Below are 27807 nucleotides of genomic sequence, written 5' to 3'. Positions count from 1 at the left end.
CTAATAGTGTGAATTTGGTTAGTCATTATGCCAACAAGTCTAATGGGTGCTTTGTGTAGCCTTTTTGGTCAATTTGGAGACAAAATTGAAGGTCTTAATGAGCACTTGGCAGCCAAATTCGTGGGAGAACAAGGGAGAGGATTTGTAGGAAGGTGTCCCCTTCATTTATGGGCCCTTACCTCGAATTCTCCACCATCAGCTCGGAGTTCAAAGGCCACCAAATCAATTAGCACAAGGGCAGCCAAGCAAGTCAAGTAGGATTGCTGTTAACTACAAGTTTTGGGCAGCCGAGTCCCTAAATTTTAGGAGGACTGTTGGGGTCCTCAACTTGTATAAATAAGAAGGCTTAGGGTCTCATTTTGGTTAGTTAGTGGTTAGTCATTTTGTAGCTGGTAGTTAGTCATTTCATAGTCTTGTTGTAGTCATTTTGTAGTTCGATTTTTAGGCAATAGATTAGCTTTGCTTTCAGCTCATTCTCAAGCTCTCCTTGTGGACAGTTTTGATGTAACTCTTCATTTCTTGATCAATAAAGATGAATCCAGCTTTGCACCAGCTCTAAATCTCTCTTAGGAGGCTGTAGCTCTTGGGGTTGGGCCCATATCAAGTGCCTAGTACCTCCTTTGTTTATCTTTATGTGTGTTTGTTGCATTCTTAGAATAAAATCTGCTATTTGTATTTAAATCGAGCTTTGTTATTTAGATTTCTTTTGATGGTTAAAGTAGCTTCTCATGGTTAGAATAGATTGGTAGGATAATAACAAGAAAAAGGCCACCAAACACCTTGGATCTCACCTCCCCCTCAGTGGAATCATGAGCTGGGACCAATGTGACTTTGCTGCAAACAAAAACGTTGTTTTGCTTTGCCATGCAATTCTTAGTGTTGGAATCCTCTTTTGTAGATGCTGATATTAGTAGTATTTAAATGCTTCAGTTGATGATTTCTTAGTGGCATAAGTTAGTTCATGCATTTCATTTCGAATAAACTGCTGTTCATTTCCTTTTGTTGTTACTTAGGTCAGAATAGAGTAAAGTAACTAGGTCATAGGTTTTATAAGTGTTTGTGTGTTCAGTTTGAAATACCACTTGCAGAGTACCTATTAACCTTCCTTACCTGCACATACCCCATCCAACCTACCTGTTTCATCCTTCACTCGGAACCCTTACCTTACATCTACCTCATTCGCTTACTTTGCCATGATTCTCATCTTCTTGGGCAACATCATCTCATCCCTCCTTGAAAAAATCTCACCATCTACACCTTCTCCTCAACTCCATTCCCCAAGACCTAGACCTCTTCACACCCCTATTTCACCTCCATACTCATTCCTCCATCTTTTTCCCTCCATCCATGCTCCAAAATCCCATTTCAAAACATCCTGTAGAAGAATTACAGAACATCCTGTAGAAATCCTGAACATCCTATAGAACCCCTGCAGACTTCCTGTAGAAGCTCATAAACACGGTTTCTTGGCAGCCAAACTTTGTGAGACTCTCTGGAAGGGTGTTAGGGACCCCTTAGACCCTCTCTGAACCTTCCCAACCTTTCCCAAGCATTTCTCCTCCTTGATCCACCTCTGCACAGTGAAAGATGGTTAAAAGCACATGCATGATAATTCCAACAACTTAATCAAAAATACAAAAAGATGTTTTCTTCAGATAGAGGTAGTCTAGACACATGTATTTTACCTTCATAGAAGTAATGGAATCTCTTTTAGTAGTTTGCATGCTCTCCTTTGCATCAGTAGGACTAGCTGGTAGAATTAGGGTTTGCTAGGGTTTGCGTTTCTTTTTGGCTTTCAGATTCTGTTTGCAATTAGATTAGCTTCCTTCGAGTTAGCTTTCATCCATCAATTAAAAAGCTTCTTCTAAGAGCTCATAGAAGTTGGCTTAAGCTCCTAGTGGACTTGCGCCAGCTGACCAAGTGACAGCTACAGCAAGAGCTAGTACTTGTGCATACAGCACCGTCGCTTCCAAGTTTGTTACGAACTACCGGTTTGATAAAATTAAAGAAGGGAGTTCCAGGAGTTGTAGCATTATTGCTACAATACTGGAGCCCACCAGCCTGCGTGCTGGTAAAGGACTGCACCAGTACATTGTAAAAAAAATTTCTTATTAAAGGAAGAAAGAGACGAATTGCAGCAGGTGGTTTTCACCCACATTGGGTTTCCACCTTATATCTTGGTGTTCATGTGTGCTTCTTATGTGTGATGATCTGTTTTGTTTTACTGCACCTGATTACTATTATTATGGTTAATAATGTTCTGATGAATTTACTAAAGATAAGCTAACTAAATCATAAGATTACTGCATGTACGCTAGTTGCATTTAACACAGTCGTGTATATACGTTGATATACTGAACTTAAGCCGCGTATATGAATCTGAGTGTGAAATTGAAAAGTATCTGATTTGATAATACTGATTCACCCCCCCCCCCCCTCTCAGTATTATTTCCAACAAACCATTATCACTCCTGAAGGTGGTGCCTTCGTCTGAATTTCCTTATCACAGGTCATCATATCATCCATTTCTATTTTAACGTGGATATCAGTCTGTTTCTGTTCCTTTTCAAATGGAACAACAGTCTGTTCCTTAGCATCATTTGGAACAGTAGCTGGATTTTCGACAAGGTTTTGAACAGCAGGACGAATTCTGATCCTCCGCCTCTTTACCTTGCGGGGTTTTGCTAGAGTGGTTACCTTTTTCTTTCCTGAAGTCCTTTTTACTCTCTACCTTTCTTTCAGGATCCTAATCTGCTGGTGAAGCTGGGCTATTATGCTCAATAATCTATTTTGTTCCTTTCGCAATTCTTTAGTTTCCAAAATTTCGTTAGAAGGAATAGCAGGCCGTTCACTGCGGCCTGGACCGTGACTAGTCCTTGGATCTTCCTTCCGGGGTGTTTCTTCATTGTTCTACTCTGGCTGTTCTGGGGTAGGAACCCTAACTGGTTATGTCAATTCTTGGGAAACTTCTTTTCCTGCCCCTGCTTCCTCTAGAATTTCTTCCGGTGTCTTCTGGTTAGGAACGGATTGTTCCTGTTCAGTATCTCCTATTGTTTCTTTATCATGAACAGGAAGATTTTCTTCTTCTGCCTCTTTTGCATGTGGTTTTTCAGGTGCATTTTCCTCTTGGGGTTTGTCATGGAGGTCTGATGGACTGGAAGGTTGGCCATATTCACCCATATTGGCCAAGACTTTGGCCAATTCATCTTCTCCCACTGGGTCCTGTGATGGGCTACCTTCCTGTTGTTCCATTTCCTCCTCCTGCTTGGATTGTTCAGCTTCTGTTTTAGAATGCTCAACTTCTGTTTCAAAGTGCTCAGCTTCTGTTTCATACTGCTCGGCTTCTATTTCAGACTGCTTGGCCTCTTCTTCATTTTCTTCTTCGGATTGCTCGACCTCCTCTTCTGATTGCTCGGCCTCTTCTTCTGGCCGTGAGGGTTTCTCATCTTCAATTTCTACTAGCTGTCTGGTGTTTTCCTGGAGCTTTTCCAGCCTCCCTAGTATTCGTGCTAACCGGACCGATTTCCTGCGTTTTTCTAGTTGTTCGAGTGTACCGGTGGCATGCTTACGCTTTGCTGATTCCTTGCGTTTTTCTGGACGCTCGGATGTACTAGTGACATGTTTCTATTTTTCTAATTCTCTGCGTTTTTCCGGACGCTCAAGTGTGCTGGTGGCATGCTTACGTTTTGGAGATGGTGTTGTCAACACCCCCTCAATCATTGCAATTAGCTCTTCCCAGCTGCTCTGCTGCTGGGTGAGGCTATGACTGACAATTAATCGAATAACCCATGATGACTAACAACTGACTCTACATGTTGTGCCTTTTTTAAGCTCCGCGCAATGTCATGAAGTAACGAATTTGAAAATGCAGGTAAATTTACAGAGCATTTCTGTTTTAGAACAACTAAGAGTTTAAGATGTTGTGGTCTTACCACGTCCTACAGGTGATGTAGCTTTGCACGGTCCTTGCCAATTCTGCCCAGGGCTCTCCTAGCATTGCTGGCAAAACTCCCTTCCCTTTAATTGCCAAGCTCTGGCCTTCGTCCTGGAAGATTTCTATAATCTTCTATAATCTCTCCTTTTTTAACGTCCATACAGGTCCGATGGCTGGTAGTCCCGAGACTTCTACAATTAAGCCATCGATGACTGTTATCTATCTCCCCCTCACTGTGGAGTAATCCTCCTGCAAATTCTGCAAGAATTCAATTGCCACTGTCTCGTTAGACTCCTGCAAGCGGTTGAGATAAGTCAGCCACCCTGCTCTTGCCAGGATTTCCCGGGCAGCAGCGGAGACTGTCAACACCTGTGGTTCCCTCCGAATCGCTCTTCCTCCCGGATTGTTGTTCGTGCTGTTGAAACACGGAGAGGGTAATAGACGCAAGATTTGTTTGAAAAAAACATTGCATACAACAGAATGGCTTATGAACAGAAATTCGTGTGACAAAAATAGAAATAGCATTCCGTTAAGCCATGCCATACCCTAGTACACAACTTTCCCGAATAGTGAGCTAACACGTAATCCAGGGAATAATGAGGTTAACCTCCCCCCCGCAATGTGATAGGTTGTCCCAGCCGTCAAATAAAGGAGCAGCGCCCATTCTGAAACAGAGTCATAAAGGAACAGCGTATAAAAATATGCCATGTTTAGAAAAACAACAAATTACCGAAATCGAGGCGTAGAGTTGGATCACGTATTACGTAAGAGGCTGTTGTGATATGATGCGAGGCTGAGAGGAGAGGACATCTGTCGTACTTTCTAAATCTCTTGCGGTCATTGTCAATTACTTTGCCATGATTGGTGATAATAGATTTGCATGCGCTATATAATTCAGGAAATGATATATGATTAATTACCAAGGTGTAAGAAACAAAAGGGTATTAATAACTCACCTATTGGTGTAAATAATGTGACTTCGATACCATTAACAGTGCTCTACTACCGACAGGTGTCCATAACCTTGGCAAAGTTGTTTATTTCACCCATGGAACCATGATCCTTTGTGTATACTTAGGGAATGTAATGTCAAAATGTAGGCCATTATGCTGGCTTGGTGACCAGTTAACCATAATTCCATTCACGAGGAAGGAGCGAAAAGTGGACAGGCCGGCTCATGATGAGACCTCCTATTCCAAGGTTTGTTTATTTGATATAACTTTTGGACCATATCCCTGGTGTGGTGGCCATAGTGGAAATGCCACTTCGCTTTTGTCCTCATGATCATGGTAGGCTGACTCTTGATGAGACCCCCTATCCTGCATTTGACAACTTATAATTCATGTTTACTTTTTTCTCTTTTTTTTTTCATAAAGTACTTTCCCTTATTTATACACAAGGGGTGGTTCATCCCTCCTTAAGAGTAGGAATGGTGGAAGAAGTCTTAACATCTCAATAGGAAGATATAAACCATTTGCTCTTATTCCTAAATAATAATCAAAGAGGATTAAAAAGGCGTCGTCATGATGAATATGAACAATCATAGCAAAATTAGTAGAACAATGACAGCAAAAGGTGATAAATAAGTGTGTCCTTCCTTTTGTCCTCTTACCAATGCAGAGCCTTATAAAGATAGCGATTTATGATTGGCTGATTTCAGTAGATTGAGATTTTGTATCCATTGGATAAATGCATAGTTGTATTCTAAAAGACTTGAAAGAATAAGAGCAATAAGCATCCTTAATTTAGATCAGCAAAAGGGACAAGCTGCTTCATAAGGAGAGAAAAAGCATGCAAGTGATGTTCTTTTTGGAGAAAGGGCCAACAAGAGACCTCAAATAGCAGGAAATGCAAATTCTGTTTCTTTGAAAAAGGAACAGCAGAACATTCCAATGTCGTTCCTTTGAAAAAGGAACAGTAAACACGCAGAAATGTCGTTCCTTTTGAAAAAGGAACAACAAAATTAAAAATATGTTTTTCCTTTGGAAAAGAAACAGAAAACACACGGAAATGCAGTTCCTTTTGAAAAAGGAATAGCAAAATCAAAAATATGTTGTTCCTTTGGAAAAGGAACAACAAACACACGGAAATGTCATTCCTTTTGAAAAAGGAACAGCAAACACACGGAAATGTTGTTCCTTTTGAAAATGGAACAGCAGAAATCGAAATGTTGTTCCTTTAGAAAAGGAACAGCAGAACAAGCAAATGTCGTTCCTTTGGAAAAGGAACAGCAAAAATCAAGAATGTTGTTCCTTTGGAAAAGGAACAGCAGAAACACACAAATGCCATTCCTTTGGAAAAGGAACGGCAAAAAAATCGAAAATGTTGTTCCTTTGAAAAAGGAACAGCAAAACACACAAAAATAAAGAAAAAGATCCTAATTACAACAAGATGACGGCTGATCCAACGGAATTTGCTCTTTTTGAAAAAGGAACAGCCGGAAGAAAGTGTTGTTCTTTTGAAAAAAAGGAACAGCAAACATGACAACAAAACATTAATTCAAAAATATGTACAAAAAAATGATTCAAAGAAAAAGAACTTATCTACAAACTGTAAAAATAAATGAATTCCTTAATGAATTACAGGTGAGGAAGACTTATCTTCCTCTCCCAAAATCTCCATATCAGTGTCTCGACGTAGCTGCTGGGAGAAGGACTCCCGAGTGAGTGGTTTGCGATAGAGATGAACTCGGTGGCCATTTACCTTGAAGGCATATCCAGAACCATCAATAGTGATTAGAGTAATGGTTCCATTGTCATGTACTTTCTGGATTTCGTATGGTCCCAACCAACGAGTCTGGAGTTTCCCAGGGAAGTCCTGAAACCTGGAGTCGTACAACAGAGCCCAATCTCCCTCGTGGAAGACTTTGTTTTTAATGAGAGCATCATGCCATTTAGCTCACTGTTGTTGGATCATAGCAGTATTTTGAAGTGCAGAGAGCCTAATTTCATCCAACTCATTGATCTGTTGCAATCGATTAATCTATGCCTCGCTTAAATCTAAGCCAACTTCCTGTGTTGTCCGTAATGTTTGGATTTCGAATTCTATAGGGAAAATGGGTTGTTTTCCAAACACTAATTGATAAGGTGAGTAACCAGTGGTGCTTCTCCATGTTGTTTTGTAAGCCCAGAGTGCTTCAGGAAGTCTGGCAGCCCAATCACATCTATGGGATGCAATGGTTTTTCGTTAAAATTGTTTCTATTATTTTATTGTTGCTTTCTACCTGTCCATTCGCCTGTGGGTGGTATGGAGTAGTGATTTTATGCTGGACGTCATAATTGTTGAGTGTTGCAGCTAATCTGTTCCCAGCAAATTGTGTCCCACCGTCTGTAATTATTTCTCTTGGAAGGCCATAACGTACAAATAGATGGAACAGGAACTGTATGACAGAGTCCTCTGTAGCTCTAGGCAATGTTTCTGCTTCGACCCACTTGGTGACATATTCTGTTGCCACCAAAATATATGTTTTCTGATTTGATGATGGGTTGATAGGTCCAACGAAATCAAGAGCCCATCGCTCGAATGGTTCAATGACTAACTGTGGTTTCAGAGGCATTTCATCAACTTGACCAGGACGTCCTGCTCGCTGGCAGTTGTCACAGGCTTGGACAAATTTCTTTGCATCTTTGAAAATCGTGGGCCAATAATACCCTTCTGCAGCACTTTATGTCCAGTTCTGCACTCAGCGAAATGTCCACCACATGGTCCGTCATGACAGGCTTTTAAAATGTCAAAGATTTTATCTTCTCGAACACATCTCCTGATATGCATGTCTGCCCCTGTGTGAAATAAATAGCCCCCAATCCACGAGAATCGAGCACTCTTCTGAACAATCTGTTTTCGTTCATCAGGGGTTATGTGTTTTGGTAGTTTACCTATTGCGAGGTAATTGGCAACATCAGCATACCAGGGTGTTTGAACAGCAACAGAAAACAGATGCTCATCCGGAAATTGATCTTCAACTGCTGCTGCATCGATTGGCTTTGGCATTCTTGAGAGAAAATCGGCTACAGGATTTTCTTTGCCAGGTCGATCCTTGATTGTGATATCAAATTCCTGCAATAAAATCAGCCATCTAGTTATTCTGCCATTTGTGACAGGCTTATTTGCTAAATATTTTATGGCAGAATGATCTGTATACAAGATAACAGGATATCCAGTAATGTAATGTCTAAACTTATTGACAGCATGTATTACAGCTAGGAATTCTTTTTCAGTAACAGTGTAATTTAATTCAGTAGGGGATAAATTTTTGCTGATGTAATAAATAGCATATGGTTTTTTATCCTCTTCCTGCCTAAGGACTATGCCAATGGTTTTATCTGAGGCATCAGATGATATCTGGAATGGAAAATCCCAGTTTGGTCCTCGAAGGACTGGGGCTGTGGATACGAGCTTCTTCAAATCCTTGAAAGCACGTTCACATTTTTCTATCCAAAGAAAATCAACGTTACTAGTTAGTGCATATAGAGGTGTAGCAATGTGCGAATAATGTTCTATAAATCGCCTATAATAACTAGAAAATCCAAGAAAACTGTGTACCTCTGTTTGAGTAGTAGGAGTGGGAATAAGCAAAAGTATTTGGATTTTGGTCGGGTCTACCTGAATGCCAGCTGCTGAAACATAGTGTCCTAGGATAAGTCCTTCAGTCATCATCATATAACATTTTTCGTGGCTTAAGCAAAGCATGGTAGCAATGCAGCGTTGTAGGAATTTTTCTAGGGTGTCCAATGCTGGATCAAAATCATCTCCATATGGTGTAAAGTCATCCATGTATACTTCAAGTCCATCATTTATTAAATCTGCAAAAATACTAAGGATATCCCTTTGGAATGTGGCAGGAGCATTACATAAGCCAAAAGGTAGAACTCGATAGGCAAATGTTCCCCAAGGACAAGTAAAAGTAGTTTTGTCTTGGTCTTCAGAGGCAATCTGAATCTGATTGTATCCACTGAAGCCATCCAGGAAAGAAAAGAATTTCTTTCCTGCTAAAGTATCTAATACTTGGTCTATGAATGGGAGAGGAAAGTGGTCTTTTTGTGTTGCTTTATTTAGCTCCCTGTAATCCACACAGATTCTCCATTTCCCATTCTTTTTTGGTACCACCACAAGCGGAGAGACCCATTTACTATCAGAGATAGGATAGATAAAATTGACATCTAAAAGTTTTTGAAGTTCAGCTTTTACCACATCTTTTAGATGAGGATTAAGTCTCCTTTGAGGTTGACGAACAGGTCTGGCATCCTTTTCTATATAAATGTGGTGTGTACATAATTTGGGGTCAATTCCTTTCATATCAGGGTAATCCCATGCAAATGCTTCTTTATATTTTCTTAACAAATGGATGAGCATTGTTTCTTGTTCAGATGTGAGGTTGGCATTAATGTTTAAGGTTTTTCCTGGTTCATTTTCCACAATTTTACTATTTGCAACAGAAGTAACGGGTATTGTTTGATCATGTGTATCTTTCAGAGGATCTTCTTCTAATTCATTATCAAATGTTGCTTCTATCATGTGACACTGTGTGCAGGATCCGGATTCAGTTTGACTAATGAAATTATTAATGGCATCATCTTCTGTTTGGTCTTTAAAATCAAGTGCCTCTTGTATAGTTAATGGAGATCTAGTGTTATCAATAAGGTATGATACAGGGTGCTTATTAGTTTTGATTATTGTGACACTTGGCTGCGTTGGAGGATATAGAACTAAATTCTTGATATTTGGTCCTTTGGTTATGGTCATATTTCCCTGCCGGCAGCCAATGTAAGCATCGGCAGTGGCAAGCCAAGGTCTACCTAAAATCAGCGGGTGTCCATCAAGTTGGGTTTTTGGATTGATTATCAGGAAATCGATTGGATATTCCCAGGAATCAACAGAGACCATGACATCATGTAGAGTACCCTCCGGCCTAACCACAGATCGGTTAGCCAATTCTAGCAAAGTAGAGGTGGGTTCTACAGATGTAATGCCGAGCTTTTGGCAAGTAGTGGTTGTTAAAATATTAATTGCAGCTCCTAGATCAACTAAGGCATTAGACATGGTCTGACCATAAATTTGGACAGTTACAATTGGATTCCCTGGGTCTTCATATTTAATGGGTGTTTCTTTCCCTGATAGTAAGTCAGATAAAGTGCCGACTACTTGGACTCTTGGATTATTTTTTATATTCCTCCTTGGTTTCTTTATGCACAATTCTTTGATATTTTTTGCGTATATGGGAATGTCTTGAATGGCTTGGAGGAATGGAATTTTTATGTATAGATTTTGTAATTCTCCCAGAATGTCAAAATCAGGATATTGTAAAGGTCGAGGTATGACTAATCGTTCTGGGAACGGAGGAGAGGATGTGGTTGCTTGATTATGAGTTTGTTGTTTATTCACATCCTCTTGTTGCAACAGATGTTCTCTTGGTAACTGATTTTCAATCTGAACTGTTTTATCTCCCTCAGTTTCAATAATACGTCCAGATCTTAACTGAAGATCATTACACTCCCTCAGGTCGGGTCCGATTTCTGGTGATTCTATAATTTGCAGAAATTGGACTGGTCTGTTATTTGGATTGGGGTTGCGTTGGGCTGGGAGTTGCGGTCTCAGATTAGACTAGGGATTTTGTTGTAAGGCTGACAGTGTAGGTTGAGGGAGCGGAATAGTTCCTACTAGCTGATGCATCGGTCTCTGCCAGTTTGTCGGCCAGGCTAAACTTTGTGAAGTAGGGGGAGTCCATTGTGGAGGATATGGGTTACCTTGCCAATATGGTGGAGTGTGAGGGAAATTCGGCCAACCAGATTGGCGTTCCTGATTCAGCCACGGGTTTGAAGAAGGAAACAACTGTGGTGACCAGTTTGAAAACGGGGGTTGGGACTGACTTTGCCACATACTATATTGTTGAGCATTATACTGTGGAGGTTGGAAAGAATAAGTTGGGTCTGGAAACATACCAGATTGTCTCGGCTGCCACTAACGGCGCTAGTTGATCAAGTACACCGATTCTGGTTCTTCTTCCGCTTCCTTATATACCACTTTCAATCCAGGAAGTGAGGGGAAACTCTTCGTAAGGTGATCTTTTGTACAGATGACACATGTTTGGACTGTATCCAGTGGACATTCCTTGTGACTATGCTTTTTCCTGCATCGGGGCAGAAGATCGCCAACTTCTGTTCTGCCTCCATTTGCTTCTGTTTAGCCTGCATAATATCAAGTTGTGTAGTTAGTGTCCCCAGAATATCAGTTTTAAAATTTTCCAATAAATTTCCAATTTCTACACGTGTTACTCCTTCTGTTGAAATTTTATTATCTCTTACAAACCGATCATGTTCTTCCGGTTTTACTCTTGCGGTGCCTCTCGAGCTCCTGATACATAAATCAATAATGTCAGCAAAATTCTCTTGATAAATATCCCCTTTTCCCATGATGTTTAATGTTTCGATCCATTGTTCCTTCATGCCCCTTATCAATGCAGTTTTTAACACATTATTGGGTAAAGGTAGTGATGCATAAGGAGATCTTCGTAGATTGTACTGGAAATGTTCCACATACTCCTCTAATGTTTCATTCGGTCTAGCTGTCATTTGGAATATTTCGTCCTTCAGTTCTCTAGACCTGCAATAATCCTAATATTTTTTTAGGAAAGATTCTTTCATTTGATCCCAGTTATTTATAACCCCACCACCTAATCCCATAAACCATCTTAAAGCAGCCCCTTTTAATGTAGAGGGAAATAGTTTCAGTTTCTGGGGGTCGGTGGTGTAATCATATCCCCTGCACAACACATCAAATTCAAATAAAAATGCATCCGGGTCTTCCGATGTGAGACCGTGAAATGTAGGGATATGTTGAAGAGGGATTTCTTTCATTGGTGCATTTGTTGCAGAATCCACTATAGGGTATTGTAATGTAGAGGTTTGAGTGTTTGGCTAATTTTGAGCCATAGGGTCGAATATATTCCAATAACCTTCTGGGATATCTAGGAGGGTATTCCTAGGGTGAGAGGGAATGGCTTTGACAAGAATAGTTTTAATAGCACTTCCTCTATCTAGGATAATGAGAATGCCTGATGTCTGAGGAGATTGGGTTCCTTCAACAATGATTTTTGTAGCACTCCCCTTGTCTGGGATGTTTAATGGTTGATTTGTTCCAATAGGAGATCTTGGTTCCTCGGTTTCCCCTGTTTCTCCTTCTCCTTCACAAAGATTGCTGAAATTCCCCTCCTGCAATAGTTCTGGAGTAGAATTTTCAATTTCTTGAAAGTCCTGCTCTTCAGTTTGACTATGCACCTCAGCAAAGGCTACAGATGGTGATCATGTGGCCTAAAGGGAACTAGTAGGCTGTTTAGAAATGATTTTCCTAGGTCCTACTGATGGCTGAGATTCTGCTTTCTTGTAGATTTCGTCTATGAAGGTCGTTTGTCCAAGGGTCACCGGCCCCTTAGCTTTTTCTGGCTTGGGTGGAGGTTTGGTATTTTCTTCTAGCTTTTTCTGCTTAGTCATGCACTCAAATGAACTACTAAATTCTAAACAAAGCAACAGCAAATCTGTTAGGAAAGCGGACAGGGGAGCAGGGCTTTTACATGCTCCGTACGTAGGTTCTTACCTTCCGTTTTTAAAATCCAACTCTTCCCTAGCAGGTTCGTACACTACTCTGAAAAAAGGACAAATGGCTACACTCTTTCCCCAGCAACGGCGCCAAAATGTAGAGCTATAAAAAGGGTCTCTTTCACCTCTAATTACCTCACATTGATATGTCAATCCGGGAGCATTTTGTTATTTCAAAGAGTGTCTCAGTCTGAGGCTATCATTTGTCAGAGTAATGCTAGTAGTACAGCGTTCAGAAATACAAGAGTAAATGGATGCTTGTCTACAACTAAGTTACTTCAAAAGAGTAAATCACACACTCAGAAAACTAGGCAACTTATCAGTCAAGGGTTCGGTAGCGATAACCCATCCCTTTGGAAACTGATGGAAAAGGAAATCAGAGAACGGATCGTGGATCTGGGAACCAGACAGTAAATGCCAAGGCTCACTACAGCCTTAGATCGTCTCCCACACCAAAATAACAAATGCCAGTAAATGGAACGGCAGATAAGAAAATGGAACGGCAAATAAGAAATCGAACAGCAAGTCTATAATGGAACAACAAATCCGAAATGGAACAGCAATTCTTAAATGGAACAACAGTTAAACAACTAAGTCTCACAAGCAGTAATCAAACTTAATCTACTAAATCAAATGCATTAATCGTAATCAAACAGAAATCTTTCACTCCTAAGGCAAATCGAATAGCACACACTAATGGAACAGCACTGATTACTGATAAGTTATGGAACAACACTTGGAAACCATATACACACGCAGCACACGTATATAGTAATCTGATCTAAGCATTAAACTCAATTAAAAGGAATACGACTGCATTTCAAAATGGAACAACATTGCTTCTGAATCCAACAATCGTAAAGAACACAACTCTCAAGATGAATCCTGTAACATGAATGTACAGCACAAAAGCTCTGTCATGGAACAATGATAGTATTCTACTAAGACTAGTAATATTAGATTAACTCTAAAAAGAATAGTAATATGATGTAGAGTCAATACAACAGTTATGTCTATGGAAACCTTAATGAATTAAACATAACAGAGCATGTGATGTAAACTTATAAAGCACATCAGATTACCAAATAATGATGATAAGCAAACCACGTAGAAATCAAATCGTAATAATACAGGAGCAAGTGTCCTCCAAGGCCGAGCCCTTAGCCTCCAGGGGTACACCGCTTGAGGTTAATCCAGACTCAGAGATGAAGTAATCACCAAGTTTGTATTAATGCATGAAGTAAAATTACAATAAACCAGTTCTTATCGAGACTCGATGATCAAAGTTTTGATCTTAACAAAAATTACATAAAAACATAATCATGTCGAACTCCCCAAAGCTAACAATGTTGTCCCTTTTTATAAGGGTGACGACGGAGATGTCTAAGTAAAAAAATAGATAAAAAAACGATCCCTCAGGATCATGGATCCTGAGGGATTCGTCGAACCATTAATCCTTAATCATCTCTTTTCTCTCCTGCGCCGAGCTGGCGTCTCCACCTCCTTTTCCGGGCCGATTTGCTTTGATCTGCTTAGCCTTGTTTGCATTCGGTCTCCCGTCAAAGGGACAGTGGTTATCTCGTCCTTGTCCTTTCCTTTGGAACGGCGACTCCTCGTTTTCACTCCTTCCTGCATGAGGAAATGACAATTGTAAGATAATCTTCGGCAAAATCACATAGCGAATCTTTTGTCAACGCGTTTCGAACCAACCAGTGTGGTTCATCGTCAGGACAAGTTGAAGAACCAATCTAGCTTGGCGTGAATAAATAGAGTGTGCAGAGATCCCAACGGCTACATTTCTAACGGCTAATTTTGACCAAGAGACCTTGGTCAAACTAATTTTTTTTTTTTTTTTATTTTTTTTTTTTTTATTATAGTTTATTCTATTTTATTTTCTTAAAAAATTATTAAAAAATTCTTTATTAAATTATTAAAATTAATATTTCTCTAAAAAGCTAAATATAGGTAAATATTTGGTAAATTTTAAAAAATTAGGTAAATAATTAGGTGTATTATTCTTATTATGTACATATTTAATTAAGATGGTTATTATATCCCCTAATATAAATCATATTTAATTGTTATTCCAATGTCAAGGGACCAAACCCTATTTTTCTACTAGATCAATCAGTTATATAAGTAATTAATAATCTAAATATTCTTGGAGAATTAGCTATATTAGGTGAAATTATAACTACTATTATGGTAAATCATAATTACCTAGTAATAATTATTCCAAGGTAAACTATTATTACTAATAATTTGAGGTCGATAGTTTATTATTAAAACTAATGTAATGGTACCTAAAGGTTAAAACGGTATTTATTAAAAAGATATTTTAATTTATTAAGGTTAATAATGTCATTATTATCTATTATAAGTTAGGTCTATATCATATTTATTATTTAAATAGATTGGTCCAATAGATTAAAAGTTTATTACCTAATCTAAACCATCTTGATAGATCTAAACAATTTGTTCACCTATTATTCCTAGAGTTTTATTATATTAGGTAAATATTAGGTAAATCATAATCCAAAATCTATTCTTACTTATAATCCAAGGTTTTATTAATATTAAAACCTTGGATTATAAGTAAGAATAGATTTTGGATTATGATTTACCTAATATTTACCTAATATAATAAAACTCTAGGAATAATAGGTGAACAAATTGTTTAGTTCTATCAAGATGGTTTAGATTAGGTAATAAACTTTTAATCTATTGGACCAATCTATTTAAATAATAAATATGATATAGACCTAACTTATAATAGATAATAATGACATTATTAACCTTAATAAATTTAAATATCTTTTTAATAAATACCGTTTTAACCTTTAGGTACCATTACATTAGTTTTAATAATAAACTATCGACCTCAAATTATTAGTAATAATAGTTTACCTTGGAATAATTATTACTAGGTAATTATGATTTACCATAATAGTAGTTATAATTTCACCTAATATAGCTAATTCACCAAGAATATTTAGATTATTAATTACTTATATAACTGATTGATCTAGTAGAAAAATAGGGTTTGGTCCCTTGACATTGGAATAACAATTAAATATGATTTATATTAGGGGATATAATAACCATCTTAATTAAATATGTACATAATAAGAATAATACACCTAATTATTTACCTAATTTTTTAAAATTTACCAAATATTTACCTATATTTAGCTTTTTAGAGAAATATTAATTTAATAATTTAATAAAGAATTTTTTAATAATTTTTTAAGAAAATAAAATAGAATAAAATATAACAAAAAAAAAAAAATTAGTTTGACCAAGGTCTCTTGGTCAAAATTAGCCGTTAGAAATGTAGCCGTTGGGATCTCTGCACACTCTATTTATTCACGCTAAGCTAGATTGGTTCTTCAACTTGTCCTGACGATGAACCACACTGGTTGGTTCGAAACGCGTCGACAAAAGATTCGCTATGTGATTTTGCCGAAGATTATCTTACAATATTATGGATCACAGAAGTCTAAATTCCTCGAAATGACAATTGTCATCGTTTTAGTCTTGCATATTAATCTCACATGTTTTGTTGTAATTCTATATCATTTTCCAAGTTCATGATGCAAAAAGGTTTACAAGTTCTACTGAAATGATCATCAAAAACATACCTTTTTAGTACTCCACACGGGCCACTAGGAGGAAGAGGCATTCCATTCTTTCAAGATAATTTTGTTCCATAGTTGAGAAAAGATAGTCAATAGGTATAGGAGGTAGAGCACACAGAGAGGATATGTGCACTGTAGCAGCCCACGGACCACAGACATTACTTCTTTATATCTGCAACCATATTTCCAGACAGAGAAAGAGAGCGAAGCAACCTCACCTTCCAGTTGGGTTTTCTCCCGAAAGGGTTTCCCATAGAGCATATCTTATGTCTTATGTGTGTGTGAGCTTGTTTTATTCGTTCTCTACTTTTCTGCATAATTTATATTTGCATGCTTGCACTAATTACAGTAAAATCTATAGATCTAGAAATTAAATAAAATTGTAATAGTGTAGAATCTCATATATTTTTTAATATAATATTATCAAATCTGTTGTGATGAACTGTCAAGTGGAATGTCCACGGCAGTTTACGAATCATATCTTTATGATCAAATATTCCATAGATTTGATCATGTTATCCTTACCAAAATATGACATTTTTTCAATTTTAAACTGAGAATTTATGTTATTCAAAGATGATTGTAATTTGGAAATAGCCATTACTGAACTAGTGAGTGATGAAAAGATCATCTCCCCTGTTTGTTTATGTAAATTGATCTGATTGATTTCATGTATTTTCTTGGTATCAATTGAAAAAATGGAGGCTTTGTAGTGTTGCGAAAAATACTGAGAGGGGGGGTGAATCAGTATTTTAAAAACTCACAATAATAATTTTCTTTTCTAAAATATGTACTGGACTTTACTGAACCCAACTCGCGTATGTAAGCAATTGTTGTAAAAGAAACTAGCTTATGCTTAGTAAACTTTAAAAAAAACTAATTCTTTATCTATTAAACTTAAACCATAATGTAAGAAATTTATCAGGCATTTGATAATCAGTAAGCAAGTGCAGTAAGAACATGTTAAAATATCACACATGAACACCAGTATTTAAGGTGGAAACCCAATGTGGGAGAAAACCATCATTTTTTTCGTCTCAGTCTTCAAACTTATTAATATCAAAAACTTCTTACATTCTTTTACTAGTGCAGACTCATGCTCGTACGTAGGAACTCACCTGCTAAAGGCTACAACCTTCACTCATTCTCCATCTCCTACTGGAAGGGAGCTCCAACCCCCTGATCTGATTACCAGTTACTATTGGTAAGAAGCTTCAACTTCCTCACTGAAGGCTCCAACCCTCAAAAACATCAATGGACCACGTTTCATAAATTTTCACACTGGATCCACCTGCTTTAATACATCACAACTTGTAGATCAACTAAAGCAAAGACCAGATTAATTCAAACATAACAGTGAGATCATTGTAACCAAAACACATAACTGAATTCAGAATACTGCATCAACATACAAAACCAACTACAACCCTGATCATTCATATGCCAACATGTGTATGTTATTTCACTTAAGGCAACCCGCATGTATACGCGCTTTTCTGTAGAGTAACCTAAGTACAAATCTCAATATACTAAAAACTTTTAATTTTGAATCAGACACAGAGTTGACTAGAGTTATTCTGAAATATTCTGTTAGTTTACATAACCCTCATACATTTAGTAGCATCAATAATCTTTTCAACCAATCAACATGTAACCAAATTCAACTTCATCATTCAATCAATTCTACTTCAGACATTATCACTCAACGCAAATCACCTTGGGGAAATTGTTGGACACAGATTGTCATTGATGTCAATATGGAAATACTCAAGGAGCAAACGGAGCCAAGAGGAGTAGATGGAGCCAAGAGGAGCAGACAAAGCCAAGATGAGCATAAACAGAGCCTACTAGAGGAGTATAACAGTGGATCAATATATATACAGGGTTAAAGGAGTGGAGCTATATACGCCATCGGAGAGCATATCGGAGTGTAGACATATATATGCATGCATTTAATAGCCATCGGAAGCCATATATGCCACAGATAACACTACGGGAGCAAGAATGTCAAAGAACGTAGGCTGATTACACTATCGGGAGCTATTGGCAGCCAAAAACCCATATATGTATGCTTTAACATTATCAGCGGATATATATGCATTTGCACTATCGGCGGCATAAACATACATACATAGGCAAATACATTATCAAAGGCGGAAAGTGGACCTGAAATGTTATACACGGGAATGTTGAGTTGTATCGGGTTCGGCACATCACATCGATATGAGTGGTCTGCGTTAACGTCAAGCCTTGAACCCTTGCAACTTGCGATCACTGATGTATATCGCATCGGCACTTCGGGAGCAGAGTTACATTGTGTCAAGCAGTCCATTGCAATCGCTGATAGTGATTTGCGATGTCGCATCGAACCTCCGCAAAGGGCAACTCCCGACTGCGATACATATACACGTGAACCTGCTGCACATTGCAATATGTGTTAATCTATCATCGCATCCATCACATATCGCATATATTATGAAGCCTTGCCACACTAAAGCACCGATTGCAATTTCACTATGGATATGATACAGTTTAGATGCGGGTGTAATATTTCCTGAAGTCTGCCCTTTAGTCTTTTTGACTGTTTTTCTCACATTCTCTGTGTAATTCAATATTTGACTTGCGCTGGGTGTTTTAGGCTGAAAGGCTGATGATAGTTGTTCCGATGGTTCAGGAGGCTAAACGTCAGTTAAATGGGGTGAATCATGGTGATAGTGATTGTGATTGGGACACAACATCTCTGTTAAACTGAAAAAACCCTATGTATGTAACGTTGTTACGGTGTAACACATAACAATGATTTCTCTGATTTTTCCTTTGGACTTCTCTTATGAATTTACGTGTCCATGGAGTATCAGTGAACTCGAATAGCTCAGACGAAGCCACAGTGACTGCAGAGGGACGTTGAAGGATCAAATGAGGCAGAGGAATCTACAGTGACCAAGGAGGAAGCCAAAAAGGTGGTGGAAAGTGGAAACGATCAGTCAGAGGTGTCTGAAACACATAAAAACAGAAAAACAAGGTGAAGTGTTGTTGATGAATGCATAATTTGTAAGAGAGGAAGCCGAAGAACAGGCAAGAGGCAGGAGAGACCAGAGAAGCAGGAGAACTAGAGAAAGGCAGAAGCTCAGCAGGGTTGGGTGCAGAAAACTGCAGCAAAACAGTTGATACCAGGTTTGGGTTGGAGCCCAAGAGGTTGGAGCCTCTGAACTAAACAGGATTGAAATCCTTGGGAGTTGGTGCTCCTAAGTGCAGAACTATTGCAAGACAGAGTTGGTGCTCTAGAGGTTGGAGCCTCACTGAAGTCCAAGTTGGAGCTTGGCAACTAATTGCAACCAGTTATATATATATATATATATATATATATATAGATATAGATATATATATATATATTGTATTTATTTCATTGCACTGTTTTTGTGTTAATAAAAGCATTAATTCCAGCTATCTATTTCTGTGTTTCATATATATATATATATATATATATATATATATATATATATATATTTGCTTTTGGTAACAACAACAACAACAACAAAAAAATATTGATTCACCCCCCCTCTCAGTATTTCCAACAATTGGTATCAAAGTAGGCTTCTTCATACTAGCCTAATAGCTTGAAGAAGGATCCACAACCATGATGAGAAATCATGAAGCATCAGGAAAACCTCCTTTGTTCAATGGCACTAACTTTGGTTTCTGGAAAAAACAATGACCTACTACTTAATGTCCCTTGGACATGAAGTCTGGCATTTTGTTCAAAATGAGTATCATATGCCTACCACTCTTCCAACAAATCAAGATGTAGAAATTTCACCTGTAGAACAAACCGATATATGCAATGTCCTAAAGGATAATACTTGTTCTACTTCTACAAAACATTAAGTGGAAGCATAATCGAATTCATGAGCAACATCAAGTAGAAACATGCATAACTGATCAAGAGAATTAATCACACATAACAAAAGATATATCCAGGGGAAAGCACCAGCATAAAACCCCAACCATGTCTTATCAATCAAGTGGAAATCCTCTCCACAATACAAAAATAATTAGCTCTCAAGCTATCCAGTTCTCAATGAACTATGAAGATATGAAGATATGTCTCATGAACCAACCAAGCCCTGTTTATATAGGCTTTACCTATGGTCCTTGCGTAGTTTTCTTAGGAAATAATAGCAAAAGCATATGCTATTAATTCCAAACATACCAAATTAACCAATGGTCCAACTACACAATCCTTGAGGACACTAGTTCCTCAACCATGCAAAAACTACTTACTAGAAATAGTCAAGCATCTGATAGTACATTGTCCCACATCTGATCTCAACTGGGTCTCTGACAGAACTGACATGCAACAGTTATCCATGAGTGAATCCTCAGTTATCTAAAATAATAGTTGTCACATGCATGCAAGCATTAACAAACTATATTTTATTATTTTAACAACTTGTTAAAATAATCTAACTGGACTTGACTAGTTAGAACTAAGTCAACTGATTCTCTCATTATAGAACTCATACTTATTCCCTCAATCAATGGCGGAAATTAAGGATAAATTCCTCAATCAATGGGAAAACTCATGTGCATGCTCACAAAGACTTCAAATTCGAATTTCCTTAACTAATTAACTCAACTGAATTAATTAATTAATATTTCCAACTGCTGTTAAGACCAAAATTAATTTTACTTCCTATAGATAGACTAGGGACTGCTATAAATAGGAAGGGACCCAGAAATGTTGTTTTTAGAACTTTATATTTTTAGCAGTTTCACCTCTCACCCAATGTGGCCAATGACCTCACTAGCCAAACTGCTATTTTTAGACATGCTATTTTTAGCAGGTCTATTTTTAGCACATTCTAAATTTAACATTTCTTGTTGCACATTTTTCAACACTCCCTCTCAACAAGAAAGGCTTTCTCTCGAACCCAATCCTGTAACTCTGGAATGTTTTGCATGCAACACATCTACCTGGTCCACTTGCTCCAACAACACTTAGAACAAAAACACTCCCAATTGACCACTTTGTTGGGCTAGGAACATACTCTGATGTTGAATCTCTACCTGCTACTGACAAGTGCTCCCTCTCTAACATCTGCGCTACTGCAACATCTCCATGCATCTCGCACCATTGCACACCTCTCTATGCCACCTAGCACTGTGAAAAACACTTCTGCCTCTCGCATTGCTGCAGCCTGCTAGCTATGCGCTGTCCTGGGATTCCCTGCACTGTAGCTCTCTCTATTGCTCCATCCGCATCTGTCTCTACCCAATCACTCAGTTCCTGCTACTCCACATCGGGGCTCCTATAGCAAGGTCTCATCCAAGAGGTTGGGTACCTCAAGGATCCTGCCCCTCCTCCTTGGGACAATCAATCCACATCACCCCACCTCATACGAGGAGGTATGGCTGCATGCGATTCCTCTACCCACCTGGCTGAAAGTTTCCCCCTACTGGAGGTCTCTGCATGAGTAGATTTCTCTACTTGATCTCCACTCAGCTTCCCCTATTGTGGCTGCTCCATAACCTCCTGAAGTTGTTGCACCAATCGTGGCTCCTCCACAATCTTCTAAGACTTATGCTGCCTCTGCATGTTGAGAGGTAATATACCCTCCCTCTCAACCACCAAGTCTCCATCAGTTGCCTTGCTTCTCAAGGCTTTGCATGCATCTTGAACCTCAAGAGCATATAGGTTCTTAACCCGTGAACCAATCTGCTTCACCTGTCTAGTGATGATGTGTCTAAGGAAAACCTTTCCCTTATTGAAGACTACATCATAGCCTCTATCTTCCAACATCACGATCGACACCGAGTTTCTCTTCAGTCCTGCTACATACTTGACATCATTCAAGGTAAGGTGAGCTCCATGCTCCCTCTGAAAAATAACCGTGCCTACACCTGAGACACTATACTTCTCATCATTACCCATCACTATGAGTATCTGGAGATCTTTCTCCTCCAAAGTACTGAACAAACTCTTATCGTCGGTCATGTGGAAAGAAGCTTCACTATCAAGAATCCAAGCACTTCCCACCATGGATGAAACCATGCATGCGAAGAGTGTGAAATCCAACTCAAACTGTGAAGCAAGTGCCTCACCTTCAAATCCTTCCCCGGATCCCTTCCTGGATTTCCTCCATGGACAGTTTGCAGCATAATGGCCCACCTCATGACAATGAAAGCATCGCACTTTCGATTTTTCAACCTTCTTCCCATCATTAGAAGAATTGGATTTGGAAAGAGAAACCTTCTCCTTCCCCTTCTTCGCCTTACTCGCTAAGGCAAAGTTCTCCTCATCATGCATAGATGAAGAACTGTCTCTGGTGCTCTGTCTGATCTCCTCTTGCATCAAATCCGACCATAGTCATTCCCAATCTAGAAGTTTCTCCCTTCAATTCACCGAGTCTTGGTAGCTATGCTAGCTCTTAGGAAGGCCAAGGAGTGTTAGACTCACCATATCCTCATCCGATGTCACGACCCCTACACTTGCAAGCTCATCCCTGCATGTGATGAGCTTGGTCAGATACATAGAGATCATCTCATCCCTTTCACACTTGATCTTTCAAAGTTTGTCCTTCAGTGCCAGCTTCCTCTAATCACTACTATTCTGATATAAATCTTTCAATGTTTTCCACATTGCATGCAGAGTCTCCTTCCCATGGAGGCTCGAGACAATGTGATCTCGCACTCCCTCCAAGAGAATTCTCCTAGCTCTAGCCACACACTTCCTCCATTCCACCTGCTCAGTCTTGTCAGTAGGCTTAGGAATTTCTTGATCAATGAAATCCTTAAGGCCATTATCTTCCAAAACTACCTCCATGCGATCCTTCCAAGCTATATAGTTTGAGCTGCCATCAAGGGCATACTCAAGCCTCAAACCATAGAACGCCATCGATGAAATAGATGTGATAATAACTTGAGATCTATATCCCGAATAATAAACTTTGAATTTCTCACAAATAGCACAAGATATATCCAGGGGAAAGCACCAGCATAAAACCCCAACCATGTATTATCAATCAAGTGGAAATCATCTTCACAATACAAAAAGAATTAGCTCTCAAGCTATCCAGTTCTCAATGAACTATGAAGATATGAAGATATGTCTCATGAACCAACCAAGCCCTGTTTATATAGGCTTTACCTATGGTCCTTGCGTATTTTTCTTAGGAAATAATAGCAAAAGGATATGCTATTAATTCCAAACATACCAAATTAACCAATGGTCCAACTACGCAATCCTTGAGGACACTAGTTCCTCAACCATGCAAAAACTACTTACTAGAAATAGTTAAGCATCTCATAGTACACTGTCCCACATCTGATCTCAACTGGGTCTCTGACAGAACTGACATGCAACAATTATCCATGAGTGAATCCTCAGTTATCTAAAATAATAGTTGTCATATGCATGCAAGCATTAACAAACTATATTTTATTATTTTAACAACTTGTTAAAATAATCTAACTGGACTTGACTAGTTAGAACTAAGTCAACTGATTCTCTCATTGTAGAACTCATACTTATTCCCTCAATCAGTGGAGGAAATTAAGGATAAATTCCTCAATCAATGGGACAACTCATGTGCATGCTCACAAAGACTTCAAATTCGAATTTCCTTAACTAATTAACTCAACTGAATTAATTAATTAATATTTCCAACTGATGTTAAGACCAAAATTAATTTTACTTCCTATAGATAGACTAGGGACTGCTATAAATAGAAAGGGACCCAGAAATGATATTTTTAGAACTTTCTATTTTTAGCAGTTTCACCTCTCACCCAATGTGGCCAATGACCTCACTAGCCAAACTGCTATTTTTAGACATGTTATTTTTAGCAGGTCTATTTTTAGCACATTCTAAATGTAACATTTCTTGTTGCACATTTTTCAACACAAGACAAGAGGAAAGCCTACATTACAAATGCAAAGGCCTTGAACTCCATCACTAGTGGAATCATTGATTCCGAGTTTGCAAAAGTCATGCACTGTACCTCTGCCAAAGAAATGTGGGAGAAGCTAGTTGGCTTATACGATGGAGACTCAAAAGTCAAGAAGGCAAAGCTTCAAAATCACAGAAGACAATTTGAAACTCCGAGGATGGAAGATGAAGTGGTCAACTCCCTTAAAGGATTGGACAAAAAAATTGAAGAAAGTACCATTGTTCAAAAGGTATTAAGATCTCTTCCAGACATATTTGACTCCAAAATAAGCGCCATAGAAGAAGCAAAGGATCTAGATACCCTCAAGATGGATGAAATCCATGGAATCCTCACTGCCTATGAGATGAGGAAAGGTGGCCCAAGCTCCAAAGATGCAGCATTCAAGGCTTCAAAGTCAAAGAAGGGGAAATAAAGGAATGACTATAGTGATGACTCTGATGTGGAATCTGAATTGGCTCAATTTGTATGAAAGTTGAAGAAAGGATCTAAGCTTAAAGGCAAGTACCCTCTTATCTGTTTTAAGTGTGGAAAAATAGGTCATTATGCAACAAAATTTCCTCATAAACATGATAGTGATGATGAAGGAAATTCTAAAAGAATGGCACACAAAAAGAAAGGGTTCAATAAGAAGAACTTCTTCTCTAAGCAAGATGAGTCTGATGAGGATGAGTTTATGGTCATCAAAAAGAAATCAGATGAGGAAAGTGACCATGATGAAAGCCAAGAAACATTATTCATGGCATTCACAAATGATGATGACTCAGGGCTGGAAGGAAATGTAGATGAACTGTTAATAAGTTCCATTGAAGAAAATGAGAAACTACAGAATAAAATCATTTTTTTCAAAGTGGAAAACGAGGAAAAAAGGAGAGAAGATCTCTTGGAAGCAAAGCTAAAAGAAAAAGAAGAGACTTGCGAAGAACGTGAGGCTGAAATAGTGTCTTTGAGAAAGGAGTTGGAGCAAATTAAAAAGGGTTGTAAAAGTTCTCAAATACTTGAGACTATTATAAAAAGTCAAAAACCTCAACATGACAAGTCTGGAATAGGTTTCAAAGGAGAATCGTCAAGCACTAAGAATAGTGCGAAAAGTTATGCCGATGCACTTTCCTGCAATCCAAAAGAAGAAAAAGTATGTTATCAAAAACGCATCCCAGATGCAAAGAATGACGAGAGAATTACTCCAAAGAAGAATGTGGAGTCGAATCATGGATACTACAGCAAATACAAACCTGTACTCCACCAAGGGCCCATCTCAAATCCAAAGAATGAGGCAGGAGTAATTCCCAGGAAGGAAATCAACTCAAACCGTGGCTGCTTCAACAGGTACAAAACCATCTTTCTTGGACATTATTTTCACTGTAAAAACTTCGGTCATCAAGCCAGACATTGCATGGCTCGCAAAAGTGAAACGCCAAAGCTAAAGGACCGAATAATCAATTCATATGCCCACAAAAGGAAGGGACAAATCAAAACCTTCAATTCATTTGATCCCTTGACCAAATTTGATCTGATTTGCTCATTCTGCTACAATAATGGACATTATGAACGAAACTACCCACTCAAAGGAAGAAATGCGAGTAGTAATAATTCCAACATGGATAAATGCAGCCTGGCTCTATATGCTCAAAATAATGGAAACCATTGGTTTATGGAGAGTGGGTGCTCCAGACACATGACAGGAGACAAAAGGAAGTTTGTCTCATTGAGCAAAAAGGAAGGGACTGTGTTCTTTGGAAGTGGATCTAGCAGAATTGAGGGAAAAGGAATTGTTACTCTGATCAATGGAAAAAGAAAAGCTCAAGATGCTCTGCTAGTAGACGGGCTCAAACACAATCTCCTTAGTGTCAGCCAAATCTGCCATCAAGAACATAAGGTTGTCTTCAGCGCCAAAGACTGTGAAATAAGGAACTCTTCCTCAGGGGAACTTGTGGCGAAAGGAGTTAGAACACCAGACAACATTTGCATTTTGAACAAGATTCAAGAAAATAAATGCTACCTGAGTCAGACAAATGAAAGTTGGTTGTGGCACAAGCGACTTGGACATACAAACTTCAAAAATTTGATCAATATTAGCAAGATTAGAGTTGTACAAGACATCCCAAGGTTGTTCAAACTAAATCAAGGAGTATGTGGTCCATGTCAACATGGAAAGCAAACCAGAACTAGCCACAAGGCAAAGGAGCTCTCTACATCAAAGCCCTTAGAGATCATCCATGCTGATTTGTGTGGACCAACTAGAAATCAGGCACTCCAAGGAGAAAGGTACTTTGTGTTATTTTTTTATGAATATACTAGAATGATGTGGATATATTTTATAAAGTATAACTCTGAAACTTTTGAGTGTTTTAAGAATCTAAAAGCCCTTGTAGAAAATGAAAAAGATTCAAAAATTAAGTTCCTCAGAACAGGCAGAGGGGGAGAATTCACATCAAACGAGTTTAGTGAGTTCTGTAATATTCATGGAATTAAAAGGGAATTCTCTGCTGCCAGAACACCTCAGCAAAATGGGGTAGTTGAAAGAAGAAACCGAACAGTCCAAGAAATGGTAAGAACAATGTTATTAGCAACAGACTTGCAGCCAAAATTCTGGAGAGAAGCAGTAGGGATAGTTGTCTATACATTAAATCGAACTCAATTAAGAACAAACTGTGAAAAAAATCCTTATGAGTTATGGAAAGGAAGACCTGCTTTAGTAAAGTACTTCAAGATCTTTGGAAGCAAGTGCTTCATAAAAATCAATGATGGCTCACTAGGAAAGTTTGATTCTCGGGTTGATGAAGGGATATTTCTTGGATACTCTACATGGAGCAAGGATTACAAGTGCTACAATTTTCGACTGAAGAAAATAGTGGAAAGCATTGATGTAAAGGTTGATGAAGAAGAAGAACCTAAAGAAGAAGAACCTAAAGAAGAAGAACCTAAAGAAGAAGAACCTGAAGAAGAAGAAATAGACGAGGAAGAAGAAGAAGAGGAGAAAGAACCACCTCATACCCCTTCAAAGATGAAGTTTATCCAGAAATATCATCTAGAAGAGAAGATTATTGGCAATAGAAATGAAGGGATGCAAACCCGAAGAAGGATGACCATTACACCAAAGAGAAACGTTATTTCTCTTCTATCTATGATAGAACCAGAAACATTTGCAGAAGCAAGTAAGGATCCTCATTGGGTAAAATCCATGGAAGAAGAAATGTCCCAAATTGAGAATAACAATACATGGGAGTTGGTACCTTGTCCAAAGGACAAAAACATAATAGGAACCAAATGGGTGTTCAAAAATAAAATGAATGAGGAAGGACAGGTTATCAGAGACAAGGCAAGGCTTGTCTGCAAAGGCTATTCACAAATTGAAGGAATTTAATTTGAAGAGACATTTTCACCAGTAGCCCGTATGGAAGCTATCAGGATGTTCTTGGCATTTGCTTGCTCAAAAGGATTCAAAATCTATCAAATGGACGTGAAATCATCATTTCTAAATGGGGAACTCAAGGAATAAATCTACATGGAGTAGCCAAAAGGGTTTGATCTAACATAAGGAAAGGACTTAGTCTGTAAGTTGAAAAAGGCTTTATATGGATTGAAACAAGCTCCTAGAGCTTGGTATGCAAGATTGGATCACTATCTACAACAACAAGTCTTCAAAAAGGGAGTGGTTGGAAGTAATCTATACATAAATACAGATGAAGGTAAGTTAC

Source organism: Pinus tabuliformis, chromosome 3_1, assembly GCF_031772625.1.
Source record: "Pinus tabuliformis cultivar Carrire ecotype Pingquan chromosome 3_1, CPIR1, whole genome shotgun sequence".
NCBI lineage: Eukaryota > Viridiplantae > Streptophyta > Pinopsida > Pinales > Pinaceae > Pinus > Pinus tabuliformis.
The sequence above is the reverse complement of the archived record's forward strand: the minus strand, read 5'-3'. Positions refer to the sequence as shown.